Source organism: Mesoplodon bidens (genome assembly GCF_964165515.1).
Source record: "Mesoplodon bidens genome assembly, chromosome: 5".
NCBI classification, from domain to species: Eukaryota; Metazoa; Chordata; class Mammalia; order Artiodactyla; family Ziphiidae; genus Mesoplodon; species Mesoplodon bidens.
Genome location: NC_138161.1, coordinates 19,829,345 through 19,855,075, shown reverse-complemented (window position 1 = coordinate 19,855,075; position 25,731 = coordinate 19,829,345). Strand labels below are relative to the sequence as shown.

General features: G+C 38.5%; 1 protein-coding gene across 1 annotated transcript in view; it reads left to right on the top strand.

Moving 5' to 3' along the window:
* The window catches only part of JAM2 (junctional adhesion molecule 2), a 75,805-nt gene that overhangs the window by 5,952 nt on the left and 44,122 nt on the right, over positions 1-25,731 (top strand).

Sequence of the window (25,731 nt, the reverse complement as noted above, 5' to 3'; positions counted from 1 at the left end):
TTACCTCATAGAGGTTTAGGGAGAAAGAAATGTGTTCACATGTATAAAGCACTTAAAAAACTGTTGTGTTATTGTTGTTAAAATTTGGGGGCAATGAAGTTAAACATTCATATTATCACTTATAATGGATTTCTGACATTTTTGAGAGTCATAGACGAAGAATAGGCTGTTTCATAAGTACTGTACTAGTTTAAACAGCCTGTTTTACTTACTTTTATTATTTTAAGAGCTTATTTTAGGGAATTCCCTGGCGGTCAAATGGTTAGGACTCCACGCTTCCATTGCAGTGGGCACTGGTTCAATCCCTGGTCCGGAATTAAGATCCCACAAGCCACGCAGCATGGCCAAAAAGTAAAATAAAATAAAATAACTAAAATGTTAGATTAAAAACTTTAAAATGTTAAAAAAAGAATTTTTTTAGAATGTGTTTTTTAAAGTTTTACCACAGAATACACACACATACATCTCTATCTATCTATCTATGAAAAGATTATACTCGTAACCAGGTAAAGAAGATGAGGGAGACCATTTCTGATGGTGCCAACAGCATGCACAGATGTCCTTTGGGGAGAGCGTTCAGGAAGAGGGTGAAGGAATAAAATAAGTTCTTTAAGGCCAGAGTATGGAGAGCAGGGGAGGGTGAGAGGCAGCAGCCAGGCGGTGGAGGGCTTTGTGAGACACAATTAGGATTTTGATTTTATCCTAAAGTAAGGAGAAGCCATTGAAGACTTTTAAACACTGAATATCAGTCAGATTTGCATTTCAAAAAGAGAACACAGGGGCTTCCCTGGTGGAGCAGTGGTTGAGAGTCTGCCTGCCGATGCGGGGGACACGGGTTCGTGCCCTGGTCTGGGAAGATCCCACATGCCGTGGAGCGGCTGGGCCCGTGAGCCATGGCCACTGAGCCTGCGTGTCCGGAGCCTGTGCTCCGCAATGGGAGAGGCCACAACAGTGAGAGGCCTGCATACCACAAAAAAAAAAAAAAAGAGAGAGAGAGAGAACACAGTAGATGGAGGATAGAGAATGGGCAGAATGGGTAGGTGGGAAGTTGGAAGTGGGGAGACCAGCGATTGGAGTGGTCCAGGCAATTACTTCCTAAGTATGTCTTTTATATAGTTTACTGAAATATATACATACACAAACATATATCATTAAACATATACATATACCCACAGAAAATTGTTTTATTATTTGAAATGTAGTTAATTAATCAGGTATTTAAGAAAAGTTGTTCTTTGGTTTTTAAGGAATTTTTAAAAAAATCATGTATACTGCAGGTGTTTCCAACTTCTGTTCAGCTCCCAGCATATAAACGTGAAACAGTAGCTCTTTGGGTTACTATTTCTCTTCTTTTAGTGTTGTTCTCTTTTCCAGTACCTGAGTTTGTCTTCCATCAGTATTGTTTTAACTGTTTTTAGAGTTTCACCAAGTTGCCACCCTTTGGAGGGTGATTTGATTAGTGATTAGTTGTGATGGGAAGAAGAGTGGCCTTCTATGTTACTAAGGGTATGAGTGTGTGCATGAGAGAGAGAGAGAGAGAGAGAGAGAGAGAGAGAGAGGATGTGTGTGCACAAATGAATGCCTGCTGACAGGCCCACAGAACCCTACTCAGGATCTTCAAACCAATGAGCGGGTCAGCAGTGTTCTGCAGTTTGAATTGTTCTTGTGTTTTATGAGGAGAGAAGCAAAATGCTGTCCTGGACCTAGTCCTGTGAAGTAGGTCAAGAGCTGCTCTCTTAAAGGGAGCCCTCCTACACTGTTGATGGGAATGTAAATTGGTGCAGTCACTATGGAAACAGTATGGAGGTTCCTTAAAAAACGAAACATAGACTTACCATATGATCCAGCAATCCCATTCCTGGGCACAGATCTGGAAAAGACAAAAACTCTAATTTGAAAAGATACAGGGACCCCAGTGTTCATTGCAGCTCTGTTTACAATAGCCAAGACATGGAAGCAACCTAAATGTCCATTGATAGATGAATGGATAAAGAAGATGTGGTAAATATATACAGTGGAACATTACTCAGCCATAAAAAGAATGAAATAATGCAGTAAGTCAGACAGAGAAATATATATAACATATAATATCACTTATATGTGGACTCTAAAATGAACTTATTTCCAAAACAGAAATAGACTTACAGACATAGAAAACAAACTTATGGTTACTAAAAAGGAAAGGCGGGGAGGGATAAATTAGGAGTTTGGGATTAATAGATTCACACTACTATATATAAAATAGATAAACAACAAGGACCTACCATGTAGCACAGGGAACTATATTCAATATCTTATAATAACCTATAATGGAAAAGAATCTGAAAAAGAATATATATATATATATATATATATATATATATATATATATACTTTGTTGTATACCTGAAACTAACACAACATTGTAAGTCAACTATACTTCAATAAAAAAATAATAATTTAAAAAATATATTTTTCGGAAACAATTTTGAACGGTTCCCGAAGTACAACCACAGAACTGTATAATGTTCTAAGGGACAGAATTCGCCGAGTACTGCTTAAACCATAATTTTCCTCCCAGAAATTCTCTAAAACTGCTGAAAATAGAGGTAAACACTTCATTTTACTCTAAGTAAATGGGTCATTCATGCCTGTTTAACTGCGTTCTCCAGATCTTCAGAGGATCTCCTACTGCTGTTGTTGACATTGCTAACAGCCCACTGGGAAAGAAACTTTGTGGAGAAAAATGTCAAATATTTCCTTCTAGAAACTGGAAGTGGGGAAACGTACAAGAGGGGACTCTATGTGAGTAAATAAAGTGCTCTTGAATGATTTAAAAAAGAAAAAGAGCTACTCTCTTAGCTTTCCACTGTCTGGGCTCCAAAAGCCCTGAGCAAGCATCCACGTGAGTATAACTGACATGAGTTTTAGTCCTTAACTAAAGAGTCTTGTCTTTCTCTCTCTCTCATGTCATTGGACTCAAGATTTTATTTGTTTCGTTGGATTTTCTATTTTGTTTTAGTTTTCAAAGTGCCTCACAGGGACATTTTGGGACAAATTTGTCTTTATATTTGTACAGAGTGAAGAAGCCTAGCTGGTCTCTCTTCTTTATGCAAGGTGTTTCCGGTTTGCTGGCTCACATCTTGTCAAAACAGTCACCTGCTGTTTTCAGTTTTAGCTTTTCTCACACTATGAAAACTTGCTCAATACTTTACGATGGACATGATCAAAGACAAAAATAGATCACTGTTAAATGCATCTACTTACATGTTCAACTAGCATAATTTATGTATATGGTGAATTCAAACATCACAGAAAAGTTATCAAGTGAAAACTGTCTCCTTTACAGTCCTCCTGGTTTTTATTCCACTCCCACCCTTTTAATCTGATTGTTTAGTTGAGGTATAGTTAATGTACAATATTATATAAGTTTCAGATATACAACATTCACAATTTTTAAAGGTTATACTCCTTTTATAATTATTATACAATATTGGTTATATTCCCTGTGCTGTACAATACTTGTAGCTTGTTTACCTTATGCATAGTAGGTTGTACCTCTTAATCTCCTACCCCTATGTTGTCCCTTTCCCTCACTCCCTCCACTCATAGCCACTAGTTTGTTCTCTATACCTGTGAGTCTGTTTCTTTTTTGTTATATTCACTAGTTTGTTTTATTTTTTAGATTCCCCATATAAATGATATTATACAGTATTTGTCTTTCTCTGATTTATTTCACTAAGCATAATACCCTCCAAGTCCACCCATGTTGTTGCAAATGACAAATTTTCATTCTCTTCTTATGGCTGAGTAATATTGCATTGTGTTTGTGTTTGTGTGTGTGTGTGTGTGTGTGTATGAGACATCTTCTTTATCCATTCATCTGTTGATAGACACAGGTTGCTTCGATATCTTGACTACTGTAAATAATGCTGCTATGAACATTGGGGTGCATGTATCTTTTTGAATTAGTGTTTTTGTTTTCTTCAGATATATGCCCTGAAATTGCTGTGTCATATGGTAGCTCTGATTTTAAGTTTTTGAGGAACCCCCATGCTGTTTTTCACAGTGGTTGCACCAATTTACATTCCTACCAATAGTGTATAAGGGTTCCCTTTTCTCCACTTCCTCATCAATGAAGTAGCCCGCTCTTAAGTTTCTTGCATGTGATTCCAGAAAAATTGTGGGGGGTGGGGAATGTAGTTCCAGCATATATGAACGTACCTGTATAGTTTCTTTAAAAATCAAAATCAAAATTACTGTGCTTAATGTTCTGCACCTTCCAACAGATCAAATCATATTGTGTATAATATTCTGTGCTTTCCTACAAAGTATCTATTTTTACCAGTAACTAAAGCCACAACCCAAAGCTGGGTCGCCAAACAGGACTCATGATAACATCTTGAAGATGCCTTTTTAAAACCCTATGCCAAGATGCAGTAGGGACTATCTTCTAGTTAAAACCACTAAATATAAGTAGTGAAACCAAGTGCTATAACAAAACAGAGGGAAATAAACTCCCAAACCAGTGATCAAAACTAGAAGGAGAAAAATTCCAACCTAGACCCAGTGAAAAAATCCAAAGGAGAAGAGAGTAAGGGCCAGAGAGGACAGAGACAGCAGCACCAGCTAGGATTTACAGACAAGTGCAAGCTGCTGCTATTTTTAAAGGAGAGGAAAGAAGTAATGACCATGAATAAAATTGGAACACGTTGAGCTACTGGGAAAGTGCTAAATTTGAAAAGAGAGAATTGTGTTTATGTTTTTAAAAAATGCTCTAGAGTCACTTTAAAATAGATGGATTCTAATCAGAAGTAGAATGGATATAATGAAATAAACAATGACTCAAATGTAAATAAACACTGATGTATTCAATCCAATAATTTAATTACTGGTTATTATTATTTAATCCAATAATCTAAACACAGTGAGCTCTGCCATAAAATATATAAAAGTTTTACATAAACTGATTGGAGCTATGGTATCATTGTACTATGACCCCATATAATGCTTTTGGTACCAGAAGAATTCAGGTTCTTTTGTGTTTGTGCCCTGTGTGTGTGTGTGTGTGTGTGTAAGGGAGTGAACCTCTATGCCATTTTATCTAGACACAATGTTTCTCCTCCCAGCTTCCATCTCTTTTACTGTTGCTGTCCTTGTTCAAATGTTCTCCATGTTGCCAAACTCAAATCCTCTCTGAAGGTCTAAGTCCAAAATCCCTTACCTCTTCTTTTAAGTCTTTCCAAGTCATCCATTTTTCAAAGCTAAAGTCTACTGCTTATTATAATCCTGGTGCTCTTGGCATGTTCCTGGTTCTCTTACGGCACTTAATTGGGCTGTACAGTTATCATTTTACACGTGCATCTGGATTATGAGTTCGCTGAAGGCAGAGACGACACATCTTTGTGTCCCCAGCACCTAGCGTGGTGCTTGGCACATAGTGGGTCTTTAATAATTAGTTAAATAAAAGTAAGTAACTCAGAGTTTAAATGTTTGTTTATTTGCCTCTTAGCTTCATAAAATTACATAACTTTTTAGTAATAAAAATCCCAGGAGACATGTAAAATTAATGGTCTTTAATGAATGTATGATTTTACTCCTCCTCGAACTCCCTCCTTGCTTGTTAACTGAGACTTCATTTGAGTTACTAGGAAGTATAAAGACAGATCTGCCTTAAACAGGTGCCGATGGCTGGATGCCTCCTTGCATCATAAAAACACATAAGCTTCTCTTGAATTGACAAACATTGATTATAAACTCAGATAAATTAAACAATACCTCCTCACAAATTGCCTGAGATAAAACACAACATAGGATGTTACCGAGGTTTTTTTGTTTGTTTATTTGGTTGGTTGGTTTTGTCTTCTGCACCTTGCAGCTTGTGGAATTTTTTAGTTCCCCGACCAGGGATTGAACTCAGGCCCTTTGCAATGAGACCGTAGAGTCCTAACCACTGGACTGCTAGGGAATTCCCACAGAGTTTTAAAAGTACTCTCTGGAACAAGGGACTCCAGATTTTCCCCTCAAGTTTCAATCCCTTTGCCACTCGGTTGATATTATAGCAATTCATGTCCCACAATAGTCAAAAGTGTATTAAGAAAGATGAGGGGACAGGGCCTGATAAAGTGATCTTTATTTCCAAACCAAAGATAGTTTTCCTAGGCATTCTTGTCCAGTAACATTTTCTTGTGGGATCTCTCCATTAGCACTGAAAAAATTTCCTCAGAATCCCGGTGACTCATCATCTCAGTCCAAGGGTACCATCACATAGTTCAGCATTAGGCAAATGCCAAGATTAGATACATCTTAAGAATCTCAGCTCTGTTGTGCTACTCCCCCCAAAAGTCTGTCTGAGGATGCTGGAATATTTTTAAAAATCACTGTCTGGAGCACTGGTCCTCAAACTATTTTTTGCTTCCATATTCTACTTTTTTTTTTTTAAAGAGCATATGCTCCAACATAAGTTTTTGGTTATAAATTATATACATGTATTTTTGTATCAATAAATTACATTAATTATAAAATATACATAAAATAAATATTATACTAGATGCAAACACTAATACCTTTGGGCAGAAATGAAGTGGTGGTAGCCCTATATTACAGAATTTGATAAAGCCTCTGTAATTAAAACACTGTGGGACTGGTACATGAAGAGACTGACAGACCGATGGAACAGAATATAAAGTCCAGAAATTGGTTCAAGTTCATTTATAAATTTAGGATAGATAGGGATAAAAATAGAGATCTATCTATCTAAACCTACCTTTCTATATGTCTGTATTTATCTATCTGTTTATTTATCTACATATAAAATGGTAGCATCTCAAACCATTGAGAATTCTTTTTTTTTTTTTTAAAGTTTATTTATTTATTTTTTTAATTAGTTTCTGCTTTATAACAAAGTGAATCAGTCATACATATACATCTGTTCCCACATCCCTTCCCTCATGCATCTCCCTCCCTCCCACCCTCCCCATCCCACCCCTCCAGGCGGTCACAAAGCACCGAGCTGATCTCCCTGTGCTCTGCGGCTGCTTCCCACTATCTATCTACCTTACGTTTGGTAGTGTATACACGTCCATGCCTCTCTTTCGCCTTGTCACAGCCCACCCTTCCCCCTCCCCATATCCTCAAGTCCATTCTCAAGTAGGTCTGCGTCTTCATTCCCGTTTTGCCCCTAGGTTCTTCATGACATTTTTTTTTTTTAATTCCGTATATATGTGTTAGCATACGGTATTTGTCTTTCTCTTTCTGACTAACTTCACTCTGTATGACAGACTCTAGGTCTATCCACCTCATTACAAATAGCTCAGTTTCGTTTCTTTTTATGGCTGAGTAATATTCCATTGTATATATGTGCCACATCTTCTTTATCCATTCATCCGATGATGGACACTTAGGTTGTTTCCAGCTCCGGGCTATTGTGAATAGAGCTGCAATGAACATTTTGGTACATGTCTCTTTTTGAATTATGGTTTTCTCAGGGTATATGCCCAGTAGTGGGATTGCTGGGTCATATGGTAGTTCTATTTGTAGTTTTTTAAGGAACCTCCATACCGTTCTCCATAGTGGCTGTACCAATTCACATTCCCACCAGCAGTGCAAGAGTGTTCCCTTTTCTCCACACCCTCTCCAGCATTTATTGTTTCTAGATTTCTTGATGATGGCCATTCTGACTGGTGTGAGATGATATCTCATTGTAGTTTTGATTTGCATTTCTCTAATGATTAATGATGTTGAGCATTCTTTCATGTGTTTGTTGGCAGTCTGTATATCTTCTTTGGAGAAATGCCTATTTAAGTCTTCTGCCCATTTTTGGATTGGGTTGTCTGTTTTTTTGCTATTGAGCTGCATGAGCTGTTTATAAATTTTGGAGATTAATCCTTTGTCAGTTGCTTCATTTGCAAATATTTTCTCCCATTCTGAGGGTTGTCTTTTGGTCTTCTTTATGGTTTCCTTTGCTGTGCAAAAGCATTGAAGTTTCATTAGGTCCCATTTGTTTATCTTTGTTTTTATTTCCATTTCTCTAGGAGGTGAGTCCAAAAGGATCTTGCTGTGATTTATGTCATAGAGTGTTCTACCTATGTTTTCCTCTAAGAGTTTGATAGTTTCTGGCCTTACATTTAAGTCTTTAATCCATTTTGAGCTTATTTTTGTGTATGGTGCTAGGGAATGATCTAATCTCAAACTTTTACATGTCCCTGTCCAGTTTTCCCAGCACCACTTATTGAAGAGGCTGTCCTTTCTCCACTGTACATTCCTGCCTCCTTTATCAAAGATAAGTTGGCCATATGTGCGTGGGTTTATCTCTGGGCTTTCTATCCTGATCCACTGATCTATCTTTCTGTTTTTATGCCAGTACCAGACTGTCTTAATTAATGTAGCTTTGTAGTATAGTCTGAAGTCAGGGAGCCTGATTCCTCCAGCTCCGTTTTTCGTTCTCAAGATTGCTTTAGCTATTCGGGGCCTTTTGTTTTTCCAAACAAATTTTGAAATTTTTTGTTCTAGTTCTGTGAAAAATGCCATTGGTAGTTTGATAGGGATTGCATTGAATCTGTAGATTGCTTTCGGTAGTAGAGTCATTTTCACAATATTGATTCTTCCAATCCAGGAGCATGGTATATCTCTCCATCTATTTGTATCATCTTTAATTTCTTTCATCAGTGTCTTATAGTTTTCTGCATACAGGTCTTTTGTCTCCTTAGGTAGGTTTATTCCTAGATATTTTATTCTTTTTGTTGCGATGGTAAATGGGAGTGTTTTCTTGATTTCATTTTCAGATTTTTCATCATTAGTGTACAGGAATGCCAGAGATTTCTGTACATTAATTTTATATCCTGCTACTTTACCAAATTCATTGATTAGCTCTAGTAGTTTTTCGGTAGCATCTTTAGGATTCTCTATGTATAGTATCATGTCATCTGCAAACAGTGACAGCTTTACTTCTTCTTTTCCAATTTGGATTCCTTTTATTTCCTTTTCTTCTCTGATTGCTGTGGCTAAAACTTCCAAAACTATGTTGAATAAGAGTGGTGAGAGTGGGCAGCCTTGTCTTGTTCCTGATCTTAGTGGAAATGGTTTCAGTTTTTCACCATTGAGGACAATGTTGGCTGTGGGTTTGTCATATATGGCCTTTATTATGTTGAGGAAAGATCCCTCTATACCTACTTTCTGCAGGGTTTTTATCATAAATGGGTGTTGAATTTTGTCGAAAGCTTTCTCTGCATCTATTGAGATGATCATATGGTTTTCTCCTTCAACTTGTTAATATGGTGTATTACATTGATTGATTTGCGTATATTGAAGAATCCTTGCATTCCTGGAATAAACCCCACTTGATCATGGTGTATGATCCTTTTAATGTGCTCTTGGATTCTGTTTGCTAGTATTTTGTTGAGGATTTTTGCATCTATGTTCATCAGTGATATTGGCCTGTAGTTTTCTTTCTTTGTGACATCCTTGCCTGGTTTTGGTATCAAGGTGATGTCGGCCTCGTAGAATGAGTTTGGGAGTGTTCCTCCCTCTGCTATATTTTGGAAGAGTTTGAGAAGGATAGGTGTTAGCTCTTCTCTAAATGTTTGATAGAATTCACCTGTGAAGCCATCTGGTCCTGGGCTTTTGTTTGATGGAAGATTTTTAATCACAGTTTCAATTTCAGTGCTTGTGATTGGTCTATTCATATTTTCTATTTCTTCCTGAGTCAGTCTTGGCAGGTTGTGCATTTCTAAGAATGTGTCCATTTCTTCCAGGTTGTCCATTTTATTGGAATAGAGTTGCTTATAGTAATCTCTCATAATCTTTTGTATTTCTGCAGTGTCAGTTGTTACTTCTCCTTTTTCATTTCTAATTCTATTGATTTGAGTCTTCTCCCTTTTTTTCTTGATGAGTCTGGCTAATGGTTTGTCAATTTTGTTTATCTTCTCAAAGAACCAGCTTTTAGTTTGGTTGATCTTTGCTATCGTTTCCTTCATTTCTTTTTCATTTATTTCTGATCTGATCTTTATGATTTCTTTCCTTCTGCTAGCTTTGGGGTATTTTTGTTCTTCTTTCTCTAATTGCTTTAGGTGCAGGGTCAGGTTGTTTACTCGAAATGCTTCCTGTTTCTTAAGGTGGGATTGTATTGCTATAAACTTCCCCCTTAGAACTGCTTTTGCTGCGTCCCATAGGTTTTGGGTCGTCGTGTCTCCATTGTCATTTGTTTCTAGGTATTTTTTAATTTCCTCTTTGATTTCTTCAGTGATCACTTCTTTATTGAGTAGTGTATTGTTTAGCCTCCATGTGTTTGTATTTTTTACACATCTTTTCCTGTAATTGATGTCTAGTCTCATAGCATTGTGGTCGGAGAAGATACTTGATACAATTTCAATTTTCTTAAAATTACCGAGGCTTGATTTGTGACCCAAGATATGATCTATCCTGGAGAATGTTCCATGAGCACTTGAGAAAAATGTGTATTCTGTTGTTTTTGGATGGAATGTCCTATAAATATCAACTAAGTCCATCTCGTTTAATGTATCATTTAAAGCTTGTGTTTCCTTATTTATTTTCATTTTGGATGATCTGTCCATTGGTGAAAGTGGGGTGTTAAAGTCCCCTACTATGATTGTGTTACTGTCGATTTCCCCTTTTATGGCTGTTAGTATTTGCCTTATGTATTGAGGTGCTCCTATGTTGGGTGCATAAATATTTACAATTGTTATATCTTCTTCTTGGATCGATCCCTTTATCGTTATGTAGTGTCCTTCCTTGTCTCTTCTAATAGTCTTTATTTTAAAGTCTATTTTGTCTGATATAAGAATTGCTACTCCAGCTTTCTTTTGATTTCCATTTGCATGGAATATCTTTTTCCATCCCTTTACTTTCAATCTGTATGTGTCTCTAGGTCTGAAGTGGGTCTCTTGTAGACAGCATATATATGGGTCTTGTTTTTGTATCCATTCAGCCACTCTGTGTCTTTTGGTGGGAGCATTTAGTCCATTTACATTTAAGGTAATTATTGATATGTATGTTCCTATTCCCATTTCCTTAATTGCTTTGGGTTCGTTATTGTAGGTATATTCCTTCTGTTGTGTTTCTTGCCTAGAGAAGTTCCTTTAGCATTTGTTGTAAAGCTGGTTTGGTGGTGCTGAACTCTCTCAGCTTTTGCTTGTCTGTAAAGGTTTTAATTTCTCCATCAAATCTGAATGAGATCCTTGCTGGGTAGAGTAATCTAGGTTGCAGGTTTCTCTCCTTCATCACTTTAATTATGTCCTGCCACTCCCTTCTGGCTTGTAGGGTTTCTGCTGAGAGATCAGCTGTTAACCTTATGGGGATTCCCTTGTGTGTTATTTGTTGTTTTTGCCTTGCTGCTTTTAATATGATTTCTTTGTGTTTAATTTTTGACAGTTTGATTAATATGTGTCTTGGTGTATTTCTCCTTGGATTTATTCTGTATGGGACTCTCTGTGCCTCCTAGACTTGATTAACTATTTCCTTTCCCATATTGGGGAAGTTTTCAACTATAATCTCTTCAAATATTTTCTCAGTCCCTTTCTTTTTCTCTTCTTCTTCTGGAACCCCTATAATTCGAATGTTGGTGCGTTTAATGTTGTCCCAGAGATCTCTGAGACTCTCCTCTGTTCTTTTCATTCTTTTTTCTTTATTTTGCTCTGCATCAGTTATTTCCACTATTTTATCTTCCACCTCACTTATCCGTTCTTCTGCCTCAGTTATTCTGCTATTGATCCCATCTAGAGTATTTTTCATTTCATTTATTGTGTTTTTAATCGATGCTTGATTCATCTTTAGTTCTTCTAGGTCCTTGTTAACTGTTTCTTGCATGTTGTCTATTCTATTTCCAAGATTATGGATCATGGAAATAGAATCTTGGATCAGCTTTACTATCATTATTCTGAATTCTTTTTCAGGTAGACTGCCTATTACCTCTTCATTTGTTAGGTCTGGTAGGTGTTTATCTTGCTCCTTCACCTGCTGTGTGTTTTTCTGTCTTCTCATTTTGCTTATGTTACTGTGTTTGGGGTCTCCTTTTTGCCGGCTGCAGATTCGTAGTTCCCGTTGTTTTTGGTGTCTGACCCCAGTGGCTAAGGTTGTTTCAGTAGGTTGTGTAGGCTTCCTGGTGGGGGGGACTAATTCCTGTGCTCTGGTGGTTGAGGCTCGATCTTGTCTTTCTGGTGGACAGGTCCACGTCTGGTGGTGTGTTTTGGGGTGCCTATGGCCTTATTATGTTTTTAGGTAGCCTCTCTGCTAATGGGTGGGGTTGTGTTCCTGCCTTGCTAGTTGCTTGGCATAGGGTGACCCGCACTGTAGCTTGCTGGTCGTTGACTGAAGCTGGGTGCTGGTGTTGGGATGGAGATCTCTGGGAGATTTTCGCTGCTTGATATTATGTGGAGCTGGGAGGTCTCTTGTGGACCCGTGTCCTGAAGTTGGCTCTCCCACTTCAGAGGCACAGCACTGGCTCCTGGCTGCAGCACCAAGAGCCTTTCATCCACCCGGCTCAGAGTAACAGGGAGAAAAAGTAGAAAGAAAGAATTAGTAGAAGAAAGAAAGAGAGAGGGAAAGAAAGGAAGAAGGGAAGAAAGAAAGGAAGGAAGGAAGGAAGAAAGAAAGGAGGGAGGGAGGGAGGAAGGATGGAAAGAAAGAAGGAAAGAAAGGAGGGAGGGAGGGAGGAAGGAAAGGAAGAAAGACAGGAGGGAGGGAGGAAGGAAAGAAAAAGAAAGTGGAAAGAAGAAGGGTGGGAGGGAGGAAAGAAAAAGAAAGAAGGAAAGGAGGAGCGGAGGGAGGGAGGGAGGAAGGGCGAGTAGGAAAAAAAGAAAGAGCAGGTAAAGTAAAATAGAATAAAGTATGAAATATAGTAGCGTTATTAAAATTAGAAAGTAATTATTGAAAAAAAAAACCGGACCGATAGAACCCTGAGACATATGGTGGAAGCAAAGCTATACAGAGAGAATCTTACACAGAAGATTACACATACACATTCACAAAAAGAGAGCAGGGGGAAAAATCAAAAATCTTGCTCTCCAAGTCCACCTCCTCAATTTGGGATAATTCGTTGTAAAAAGAGGAAAAGGGCGAGAAGTCTGAAATCTTGCTCTCTAAGTCCACCTCCTTAATTTGGAATAATTCGTTGTAAAAAGAGGAAAAGGGGGGAAAGTCTTAAATCTTGTCCTCAAAGTCCACTTCCTCAATTTGGGATGATTCGCTGTCCATTCATGCACTCCACAGACGCAGGGCACATCAAATGGACCGTGGAGCTTTAATCCGCTGCCTCCGAGGCTGCACAGAGAGATTTCCCTGCCTCTGCTCTCACAGCTCCCGGGTCTCAGCCTTGGACCTGGCCCCGCCTCTGCGCGTAGGTCGCCGGAGGGCGTCCGTTCTTCGCTCAGACAGGACGGGTTTAAAGGAGCCGCTGATTCGGGGGCTCTGGCTCACTCAGGCAGAGGGGAGGGAGGGGCGCGCAGTGTGGGGCGGACCTGCGGCGGCAGAGGCCGGCGTGACGTTGCAGCAGCCCGTGGCGCTCCGTGCGCTTTCCCGGGAAAGCCGTCCCCGGGTCTCGGGGACCCCGGCAGTGGCGGGGTGCACAGGCCCCCCGGAAGGCGGGGCGGACAGTGACCCGCGCTCGCACACAGGCCCCGCGGCGGCGGCGGCGGCGGCGGCGGGCCGCGGCGGGCGGCGGTGGCGGGCCGCGGCGGCGGGCGGCGGCGGCGGCGGCGGCGGCGGGCGGCGGCGGCGGCGGCGGCGGCGGGCGGCGGCGGCGGCGGCGGCGGCGGCGGCGGCGGCCCACGCCCGTCTCCGAGGTCCGTGCCTTACCCGCGGCTCGTGCCTGTCTCCGGCGCTTCCCCAAGCAGCCCTCTTAATGCCCTCTCCTCGCGCACCAGGAAACAAAAGGGAAAAAAGTCTCTTGCCTCTTCAGCAGCTCCAGACCCTTTCCCCGGACTCCCTCCGGGCTAGCCGTGGTGCACTAACCCCTTCAGGCTCTCTTCCTGCCGCCAGCCCCAGTCCTCTCCCTGCGCTCCGACTGAAAGCCGATACCCGAGCCTCAGCTCCCAGCCCCGCCCGCCACGGCGGCCGAGCAGACAAGCCTCTCGGGCTGGTGTGTGCCTGAGGGCACCGGTCCTCTGTGCCAGAATCTCTCCGCTTTGCCCTCCGCACCCCTGTTGCTGTGCTCTCCTCCGCTACTCCGAAGCTTTCCCCCTCCGCCACCTACAGTCTCCGCCCGCGAAGGGGCTTGTAGTGTGTAGAAACCTTCCCCCCTTCACGGCTCCCTCCCACTGGTGCAGGTCCCGTCCCTATCCTATTGTCTCTGTTTATTCTTTTTTTCTTTTGCCCTACCCAGGTATGTGGGGAGCTTCTTGCCTTTTGGGGGGTCTGAGGTCTTCTGTCAGCGTTCAGTAGGTGTTCTGTAGGAGTTGTTCCACGTGTAGATGAATTTCTGATGTATCTGTGGGGAGGAAGGTGATCTCCGCGTCTTACTCTTCCGCCATCTTCCTCCGGGGTCCGAGAATTCTTATTAAATATTGTTACAACAGTTGTGCAGTGATTTAAGGTAAATTGGATCTGAACCTGATAGTGTACATAGGGATAAAGTCCAAATGAATCAGAGATCGAAATGTAAGTAAGTAAGCAAATAAGTAAGACCATTGCCCACAAACAAAACAAAACAAACAAAACAAAACAGAACAAAGCATGGTATGTTCTTCTATGAATTGGACTATATATCCAAAGAGCATCTGCATGAAAAAAATAAAACACTGTACACAAATCAAAAGATAAATGTCTAATTGGGAAAATATATTTGCAGTTTAATCCTCAACCAAAGAGTATTATCACTGATATAACAAAGAGCCCATAAAAATGGAAAGAGAATATAAATATAAAGAACAAAATAGAAAAATGGCACATGGGCATGCCAACACACACGCACACACACACACAAGCAAACCCCAGAGAGTTCCCAGAAGAAAAATTCAAATGATTCTTCAAGTATGAAGCTCTTGGGAATTCACTGGCCATCTAGTGATAGGACTCCTTGCTTTCACTGCCAAGGCTCCCGGGTTCAATCCCTGGTCAGGGAACTAAGATCCCACAAGCTGCGCAGCCAAAAAACAAAACAAAACAAAAAAAACAACTGATAAGTATGAAGCTCTGCTCAACATAACTTGAAATGTAAATTATTAAACCTTCACAAAGTCTTGCCTACCAGATTAGCAAAAACATATAACTCATTTTCATGTTCCTTTACTGAGGTTGTATGGAAATAGGCTCTTTCACACACTCTTGATGGGCAGTGTAATGAGGTGTCTGCTCTGGAGTGGAATTCAGCAATGTGTAGAAGAATTACATATCTACCCTCTGACTCATCCACCCCACTACTGGGAGCCTGTTCCAGAGCCATATAAACCAGGACATGATTCATGCATAATATTATTTATTTCAAAATTATTTATTAAAAAAAGACTGAAAACAATCAAATACCCATCAGTAAGGGGTTGGCTGAATAAATAAAATGGTGTGCAATGTAGTCATGAAAAGGAATGAGGGCAGTCTCCATGTATGGATATAGTAAGTGAAAAAAGCAAGGTACAGAACTGTATAGCTTCACATGCTACATTTTTCGTAAGAAAGAAATGCTGGGAAGTTACAAGAAAACTATTCACAATGGGTAGAAGAGACAGGAATAGAACAGATTTCTCTTAATAACTTATTACATAGATTTGATCTTGAAAACTTAAAGGTTGTATTTAAAAGATAAAATTCATTAAAGCATCCATCTGTGAAAATTGAAAACAGATGGAAAGAGATGAACCTACTGTATATCAAATCAGTGATATAACCACATAGAGGAAAGAAGCTCCAGTCTGAGCTTAGAAAATAATATTCCCCTGAATAGTAGAATATACTTTAGGGATGAATAAAGCTACAAATACTTTGTAAACTAAAGTAATTTAAAATAGTGGTTTTGTTCTTTTGAAACTACTTTGTATTATAGGACAATTCAAATCAGTAATTATATCGATATAGAAAGATAAAGATTTTCATTGTAGGAAAAAAGAGATACATGTATAATGTTTTTTAAAAAGGTAAGTTAAAGCCCTATAATGTTATATTTGATTTGAAAAATCACTATGAACTCATGATGCTTTTTTCAGAAGCAAGAATCTGAAAAAGAATATATATATACATAAACATATACATGTATATATATATACAGTAACTGAATCACCTTGCTGTATACCTGAAACTAACTAACATTATAAATCAACTATACTTAAATTTTAAAAAATGAAAGAAAAAGAAAAATACAAAAAAAAAAGAACGACACATTTTCTGTGTCTGTCCACTAAAAAGCCCTAGGTGAAATCACAACCTGTATCAGTCAGCTTTTATGAAGTAACAAACACCCCCCAAATCTCAGTAGTTTGCAACTATATGCATCATTTTTGCTGCTTTTCAGTTTTGGTGGCTCCAGGTCAGCTGCAAAATCTCTGCTCTACATGTCTCATTCCAGGCCCCAGGCTGAAAGAGCTGCCCCTATTTGGCAGAGACAGTCCTTGTGGCCAAGGGCAAAGGCAGGAGGCAAAGCTAAATCATGCAACAGCTCTGAAAGCATCCACTTAACATGATGGATGTCCACCGGTCAAAGCACGTCACATGGCCAGACCTGGAACTGGGGTAGGGGAGTGTATTTTGCCTGCCAGGATGCCCTGGAAATCATGCAATAATAAGTGGGAATGGAATGAGTAGTTGGGAATAATAATATAATCTATTCTACAACCCCATAAAAATGATCACAAACAGACTGTGATCTAGATACCATTCCACACTAGCAGTGACTTAGGATCTTTGGAGGAACATCTGATTCCGTGTTTAGAGTTGGGCATATATGAGTGTGGGACATTTTGTTGTACCAGAAAGCAAGTTAGAACTCTCAGAGCTACTGAGGTTGTGTCTAAAAGACACAGGAATCAACATAAAAGGGCTCCCTTTGGCCAAATTAGAGGCAATTTGAGAATCAAAAAAAATTTTTTAATATTGAATGTAATTGATTTAAAGATGTTGAATATATTTTTTAATGTGTTAATTATGCAGATACCAAAAAGAGAGAGAAAGTCAATTAAAAAAAAAAAGACACAGTTACCACCCTTTGGTCACCATCTGAACTAAGTCAGTTTCTTCTTACTCTGATATTTGGCAGTCAATAATAAGGCTTTGTCCTGCTTTCCTTTATGTTTGCATATGTAACCACATCCTTAATTGACAAGGAAAAGTTCTTCTTTATAGAATTCAAGCTAATAAATGTGCAAAGATAATAGAAAAAATAAAATCTAATTATCATTATCCTGCAACTTGTAATTGGCTTAGGATATGATTATTAATGGGTAAAAAACAGAAAAAGTGTTGATGGGAAACTTTACAATGGAGGGATCAGTCTGTTTATCACCTGAAGCAACTATTTAGTCTTAACATCATTACAAGTGGGACAACCAAACATTCAGTGATACAATAGGAAGCATATAACATTACCTATGTAGTATTCTTGACCATTCCTCAAAAAAAAGTGACCTTTCCTTGAATCAACCCTCTAGACAAGCTAACTTCTGCTTGAAGGAGAGTAGATACATAAATTAAATGACCCCACAAGGCCACACACAAACTCAGAAACTGGGCTTTTCTACAGAATAACTGACCAGGTTTCTGCAACAAGTCAATGGCATGAAAGGAAAAAATAAAAGGGAGGAAAGAGCAGGTTAGCTCTAGATTAGAACAAACCAAGACAAAAAGCCTACAAAGCAAATGTAATGTCGAGACATGGTTTGGATCCTGATTCAAATAAAACATCAAGGAAATTGGACTAGGGCTGGATATTAGATTATACCAAGGAATTATTTTAAATTTTGTTAGTTGTTCTAATGGAGTTGTAGACATATGTCTTCAATTTGAGTTGATACCTACTTAAATATTTAATAAAGAAAAAAATTTTAATATATATGATTTGCTTGAAAATTCCTCAACAACAAAAAGGGGTAGATGAAGTAAATGTGGCAAAGTCTTTATAACTGTTGAATCCAAATAATGAAATATGGGGGTTATTGTTCTGTTCTCTCCACTTTTTTTATGTCTATTTGGAAATTTTTCATAGTAAAAAACTACTTAAACCCATAAATACAAATAAAGAGAAGAATGTGACAGATATATAGAAATTCTAATATTTTTATTCAGCCCTCTGGGTTTTCTTATACATTCTACCTTAGAGTCTACTGGTTTAAAGAGAAAATAAAAAGACCAAAGTGAGTCTGCATAAGATATCTGAATTATCTGTTTTCTTAAACTCCACACCTTAGCCAGGGTAGTCAATATAAGAAACCCACATTCTGTTTAAATAGCCCCCTTTTAAATCTAGTTTGTCTCTTTCACACTAATAAAATACCTTCAGACAAACAAATGAACACCCTGCCACTAACTGGAACTCCACGATCCTGGGTTACACTGCAAAATCTGTTAGTAAATCCACTGCATAACAGCCGTTTTTCTTCATGATGTAGTGTGGATCTTTCGGTTCATTTATTTTGAAAGGAACTTTAATATTTTATTCCCTAAAATGTGAAAGGACCCATTAGATGAGTGCATGTCATATTCATAGACAGATGGCAAGAAAAGACGAATGTAAAAAAGTGAGTTGATTAAATTCCTAAATATTTAAAATATTTTCTCCTGCATTTATTTAATGGAGGCTGACTCAATCAGGCCTTTTTATCAAGCATCTGGCTCTTCTAAACAACAAAAGAGAACACTTGCAGCCTTCTTATAGGGTAAGGGCATATCCAGCATTTGACATTATCAACTCTTACAACATTGCTCATACTTTCTAAAATATTTAATGTTCAAACTCATGTCACTAATAACTTAATGTCAAGTTCCAAATGAGTTCTTTTATTTATTTATTTATTTATGGCTGCATTGGGTCTTTGTTGCTGCGAGCAGGCTTTCTCTAGTTCTGGCACGTGGGCTCAGTAGTTGTGGTGTACAGGGTTAGTTGCTCCGTGGCATGTGGGATCTTCCAGGACCAGGGATCGAACCCATGTCCCCTGCATTGGCAGGAGGATTCTTAACCACTGCGCCACCAAGGAAGTCCCCAAAATGAGTTCTTTTTTTTTTTTTTTTTTTTTTTTTTTTTTTTTTTTTTTTTTTTTTTTTGCGGTAGGCGGGCCTCTCACTGTTGTGGCCTCTCCCCTTGCAGAGCACAGGCTCCGGATGCGCAGGCGCAGCAGCCATGGCTCACGGGCCCAGCCGCTCCGCGGCATGTGGGATCTTCCCAGACCGGGGCACGAACCCGTCTCCCCTGCATCGGCAGGCGGACTCTCAACCACTGCGCCACCAGGGAAGCCCATGAGTTCTTTATATGATTTAATTTCCCATAGTTCCTTGAACCCTGAAGACTCCAAAGCTCTAAAGATTCTCTAGAGAAGACTCTGGTTGTGGGGAGAAAATGGAAGAAATAGAGGTGTTTGGAAGCAACCCAGAGCCTGTGTCAGCAGCTTATGCACACTAGCAATGTAGTCATTTATGTCAGAAGCTATTTTCAACACTTTCCCCCAATGCGCCATGAATTCATGAGCAAGAGAATGTAGATGTTAATAGAGGAAAGAGTTTCACTTCACCTTCCATTCTATTATTTCCTGGTTCTAGAGTGCAAGCAAGGTTGCATCACAACCCTCTAATAGAATTTATATTTAGAGTCCTAATTATTTGAACAAACAAGTCGTATCTCTCTAGCCTGTACCATTTTACACGTTCAACTATTTATGTTTAGCGGTGAGACACCCAAATCTGCTGAGGAATGATGAGACCAGTCAAAACTAGCCTTTTGTATTACATGGGCTAGAATAGCTGAAGAAATGTATTTTTCTAATTATTAGGAAGAAAAAGGAAAAGTAAGTTTGGAAGTGGGACACAGAGGTACTTTTTTTATAAAGCTAAGTTACCTCACCAATGAGTGTGTAGAATAGTAATGTTTTTTCCCAGAGGACAGTGGATTCCCATCTTTTACCTGAAGGAATATCCATTACATGTTCCCTGACAGGGTGACTCTGGGGCATGTTCAAACTGACTGGGATGATGGGCAGAATCACCTTCACTTTTTAAATTAATTTCATGAATTATATTTCTAATGTATATTTGACAGTGATACATTATCGAATTTATAGGTTAAATATGCATGTGAAATGTCTCTACTGGATGGTTCAAAGAACCTCCTTATATTTTAAACCATAAATGTCACATTTGTTCACAAAGAAGCAAAAGTATGATGTAAATAAAATGGAGCTTGGGATCCAAGGAACTAAGATTGTGTCAGTTCTGCTCTTAGTAATGATATGGCTTTAGAAAACGGTTTAATTTTATTCAGGTCTTATTTTCCTTATTTGTAAAATGAGGGAGGAGGTTTGATTTAATGATGATAATGTTCTTTATAAATTAAAGTTTTATATTTTTTAATGGGGGAAATGTACCATACTTAGCCTGTGATGATAAAATTATGTGGAGTTGTGAACATGTTTTAATTCTAAACTGCCTTTTTCAGAGTTCTTATTGGTTAAAACACAGAGTTTGTTTTGAAAAGAAGCAAGACATGGGCTCCAAAAGTGGCTTGGTATTCATGGAGCTCATATCTTCATGTACATTAAGTTTAGTTTCTATTTGATGCAGTAGGCAACAGGAAGTTGCTGGAAGTTTTGATGAGTGAAACAATATGCCAGAAAATTGGTATTTGAAGTAAACAATAATTTCGACCCCTACATGTAGGATAAACAGGAGGAAAAAGGTAACTTTAGCCCAGGTATTATGTAATAGAGTCCAAGATTAAAGTGGTAGCTGTCAAAAAAATTGTATAAAAAGAGTTAAATCCAGAAGACATTTAAAATAGAAATTGGTAAGTCTTAGTGCTTGATTAAATATAGGGGACATCAAAGAAATCAGAACAATACTTACAAGTATTGTAAAGATGAAGAACCAGAGAAATCATAGTATTTAAATGGAAAAGGAGTGATTATTGTCTATAGTTCAGGAGGCAACAAAATAGCCAACTAAAAATGTCTGTATAGTCTATTGGAAAGAGGGTGAGAAGTGACTACAAATAGAACTACCATACGACCCAGCAATCCCACTACTGGGCATATACCCTGAGAAAACCATAATTCAAAAAGAGTCATGTACCACAACGTTCATTGCAGCACTATTTACAATAGTCAGGACATGGAAGCAACCTAAGTGTCCATCATCGGATGAATGGATAAAGAAGATGTGGCACATATATACAATAGAATATTACTCAGCCATAAAAAGAAACGAAATTGAGTTATTTGTAGTGAGGTGGATGGACCTAGAGTCTGTCATACAGAGTGAAGTAAGTCAGAAAGAGAAAAACAAATACTGTATGCTAACACATATATATGGAATCTAAGAAAAAAAAGGTCATGAGGAACCTAGGGGTAAGACGGGAATAAAGACACAGACCTACTTGAGAATGGACTTGAGGATATGGGGAGGGGGAAGGGTAAGCTGTGACAAAGCGAGAGAGAGGCATGGACATATATACACTACCAAACGTAAAATAGATAGCTTGTGGGAAGCAGCCACAGAGCACAGGGAGATCAGCTCGTGCTTGACCACCTAGAGAGGTGGGATAGGGAGGGTGGGAAGGAGGGAGACGCAAGAGGGAAGAGATATGAGAACATATGTATATGTATAACTAATTCACTTTGTTATAAAGCAGAAACTAACACACCATTTTAAAGCAATTATACTCCAATAAAGATGTTAAAAAAAAAAAAAAGGAATGTAAAGGAGCAGAGACAATGAAGAAAAAGTGCCCAGGGAAATAATAGGCAAGCAACAGAACAGTGTCATGGATGAGGGGAGGAATTTTGCCAAGTCAGTTGTTATCTGGAGTCTAAGAAGGATGAAGAAGGGGAAAGATCAGAGTGAAGTAACGGGCAACCTGAGAGATTAAAAAGTAGAGAAATAACAAAATGAGCATTTGAATAGAACTCTAGGATTAAAAAAAAATACTTTCACCGGAATTATGGTATTTAATTCTCATGTTAACATCCCTTTGTGGTACCTAGAACTATTTTTATCACGGTTTCATAAATGAGAAACAGAGGCTTAGAATGTCTTTAGGGATACAGTACTTAGAGGCAGGACTTGAAGTTAGAACTGCTAACTCCAAATCTCATTTTTTTTTTCCCTTTGTGGGTGACAAAGTATCAGGAAAGGTAGAAGGCTGAGGAGATTCGGGGGGAAATGAAGATGCTCCTTCCTGGTGTTCACTTCAGCAACATGATGCACGAGGCAGGGAGAGAGAGAGCTTCCCTCCGTCTTGTTATGTACAGATTTAGAATCAGCACACAATGCCCTGCAGGCGCAGGGCAAAAATGACTAATTGTTTCTATCTTAATAAGAAAATAATTTGAATATTCTATTTGGAATGTGGTTCATGGTTTAAATATCTTAATGAGTTATTAAATACTTTTTGATATTTTGTATATTTGCACTGTGGTTGTCTCAACATATATAAATGCCTTCCATGTTCACAACTCAAATTGAATTCAGAGCAATATTAACCCGAAGGGTAACCCATAAGCCTGCAATAAATATTTCATGATCTGAAAATCTTATTTAAGTAAATGGGAAAAATATCCAAAACTGAGCATATTCAATATCATCAGGGATTTATTATCGAATTTAGTCAACCTAAGAGCATCACAGATCATTTAAAAGGGAAATGGAAAAAGTCCCCCTAATTTCTAGCCTTTTTTCTAAAAGTTAATATTATAAGATCTTTCAGAATGTTGAGTCCAGGATTTCTAATTAGGCTTCAGACACTTATAGCTTAATTACTATGAGTCTCTGTATTATATCTTATTTTTTAAATAAATTTATTTTTATTTTTATTTATTTTTGGCTGTGTTGGGTCTTTGTTGCTGAGCACGGGCTTTCTCTAGTTGCGGGGAGCAGGGGGCTACTCTTCGTTGTGGTGCATGGGCTTCTCATTGCGGTGGCTTCTCTTGTTGCAGAGCACGGGCTCTAGGCAGGCAGGCTTCAGTAGTTGCAGCACGCAGGCTTCAGTAGGTGTGGCTCACGGGCTCTAGAGCGCAGGCTCAGTAGTTGTGGCGCACAGACTTAGTTGCTCCGCGGCACGTGGGATCTTCCCGGACCAGGGCTCGAACCCATGTCCCCTGCATTGGCAGGCAGATTCTTAACCACTGTGCCACCAGGGAAGCCCTGTGTTATACCTTTGAAGGTGGAGAAAACTGGGTTATGATTTCACAATATGCTTAGCTTTTCAAAGATTTTTATTGAAGATGTGGATCAGAGATCTTAAAGATCATTTAAAAGGGTGATAGTACATGCCTGAAAAAGAATAAAATAGTTTGAGGCATACTGTTATTGAGAGATAAGAAGACTTAAGAGACATCAATTATCCCAGTTAAATTCATCAAAATTAGTTAAAGTTTTCTTAGCTGAAAATGTTGTCCTTTGAAATACAGCATATTGTGAGTAGGAAGAATTATATTGGGATTCAATTTGGAGCAGTGAGTAATTCAAAGTTGAAAGAGGTAAGATAGAAAGTAACTGAATTGAAAAGCCTCCAAAGTGTATAAAATAGGTCTTGAATATATCCTGTATCCTCTCCGGTACCCCATTTGAAGTTTTGTTGGTACCACCAGTGTATCATGATACTGATCATAAGTTTCACTCTTGAAAAATTAACTTTATGGTTATGTTACATCAGCTGTATAAGTGGAGAACACTTTCAGTTTATTAAACGAAGCTTCCAAATTTCCGTTAGCTCAGAGTGTGTTCAAGGAATTCAACTGGGAACTACCCCCAGGAGGGGTGTTCCTGCCCCAGGGGGTGTCATGGAGTTCTGTAGGACCTATTTAATTGTCACAGTGATGGGTGGTTTGCGGGGCAGGGACCAGGCTGATAAACATCTGTGTGCCAAGCCATGCTGCAAAATAATTTCCCTGTGTCCCTCACCTTTCATTCTCCATGACTTTCTCAGAGTCCATTGCATGTTCATATAAGTGCAAACTTTTTACCTATGAACACAGTTTTTTTGTTGTTGCACAGCCTTAATATATATCTAAATATACAATTTTCTATTCTAATGTCCACAGTAACCCGGTTCTTTATTTTTCAGTACAATTTGGAATGGCTTCTGGTTTTCTTACTTCTCGTAAATCCAATTTAATGTTATTATTATTTTTATGAGCTTTTTTTTTTTTTTTTGGCCGCATACCATGGCATGCGGGATCTTAGTTCTCCGACCAGGGATCAAACCTGCACCCCCTGCAGTGGAAGCATGGAGTCTTAACCACTGGAACACCAGGGAAGTCTGTTTTATGAGCTTTTTAAGAAATTTTATTTTTTTAAATATTCTACAGATAAGATAGGTCATATGGTATTTGTCTTTCTCTTTCTGACTTATTTCACATAGCATAAGGTCCATTCATGTTGCTGTAAATGGCAAAATTTCACTCTTTTTTAATGGCTGAATAATATTTATTCAGCTTCTTTATGCATTTGCCCATCGATAGTAGTTTCCATATCTTGGCTATTGTCAATAAGTGTAGATTAATACCTGACTTCTTCACTGTGTCTTCTAGTGTACTCATGTACAAGCATTTATAAATTGAAATACATATTATGTTACTATAAATTGTTTTCCTTCTCCTTAATATTAAAGGAATATTATATTTATATTTAGTTTATATAAATATTATATTTATATAATATATAAATATATTTATTATATATTATAAATATATAATATATTTATATTTATTACAAATATATTTATATTTAGTTTTCCAAATTCTGTATATATAATATAAATATATAATGTTAATTATCTATAACTTTTGTTTCAGGATAATAAAAGAGGCATCAAAAATTTATTATGAAAAGAGATTCTGATAGTGCTGAGAACAAATGAGTTAAAATAAATAAACGTAAGTTACATGTATTTCATATTGCACTAAATTCTTCAGTTTGTGGCAGTTGAAGGTAGGAAATTTATTGTATATTCTATTTTTAGGGAACCAACTTTTCCCTTTCCAAGGTCCATTTTTAGCTGACATGAGAAAAGAAAGTGAAATGGGAGAAAAATTTTAAAAATAATGACACTACAGAATGCACTGCAGGAAAACCATGTGTGCATATATGCACATTTCACTAAAATATGCTAAAGTAGTTTTTCCCTTTTATATGTACTGAAGGTATTGCTAGTTTAGAGTTACGCAGTGTCAATATTTTAGATTTTTGTACAAAGAGGCTATAAACCTTTAATACAATCAAAGAAATGTTAAAATATAACTAAAGCTTAATACTTTATTTTAATTCAGCTAGTTTCATTCATTGGTCTAGTATGTCAGGTATTGTGCTAGATTAAAAATATATATAGTTTAGGGACTTCCCTGGTGGCGCAGTGGTTAAGAATCAGCCTGCCAATGCAAGGGACACGGGTTCGAGCCCTGGTCTGGGAAAAGCCCACATGCTGCAGAGCAACTAAGCCTGTGCACCACAACTACTGAGCCTGCGCTCTACAGCCTGGAAGACACAACTACTGAAGCCTACGTACCACAACTACTGAAGCCCACGCACCTAGAGCCCATGCTCTTCAACAAGAGAAGCCACCAGAAGGAGAAGCCCGTGCACCACAACGAAGAGTAGCCCCTGCTCACCGCAACT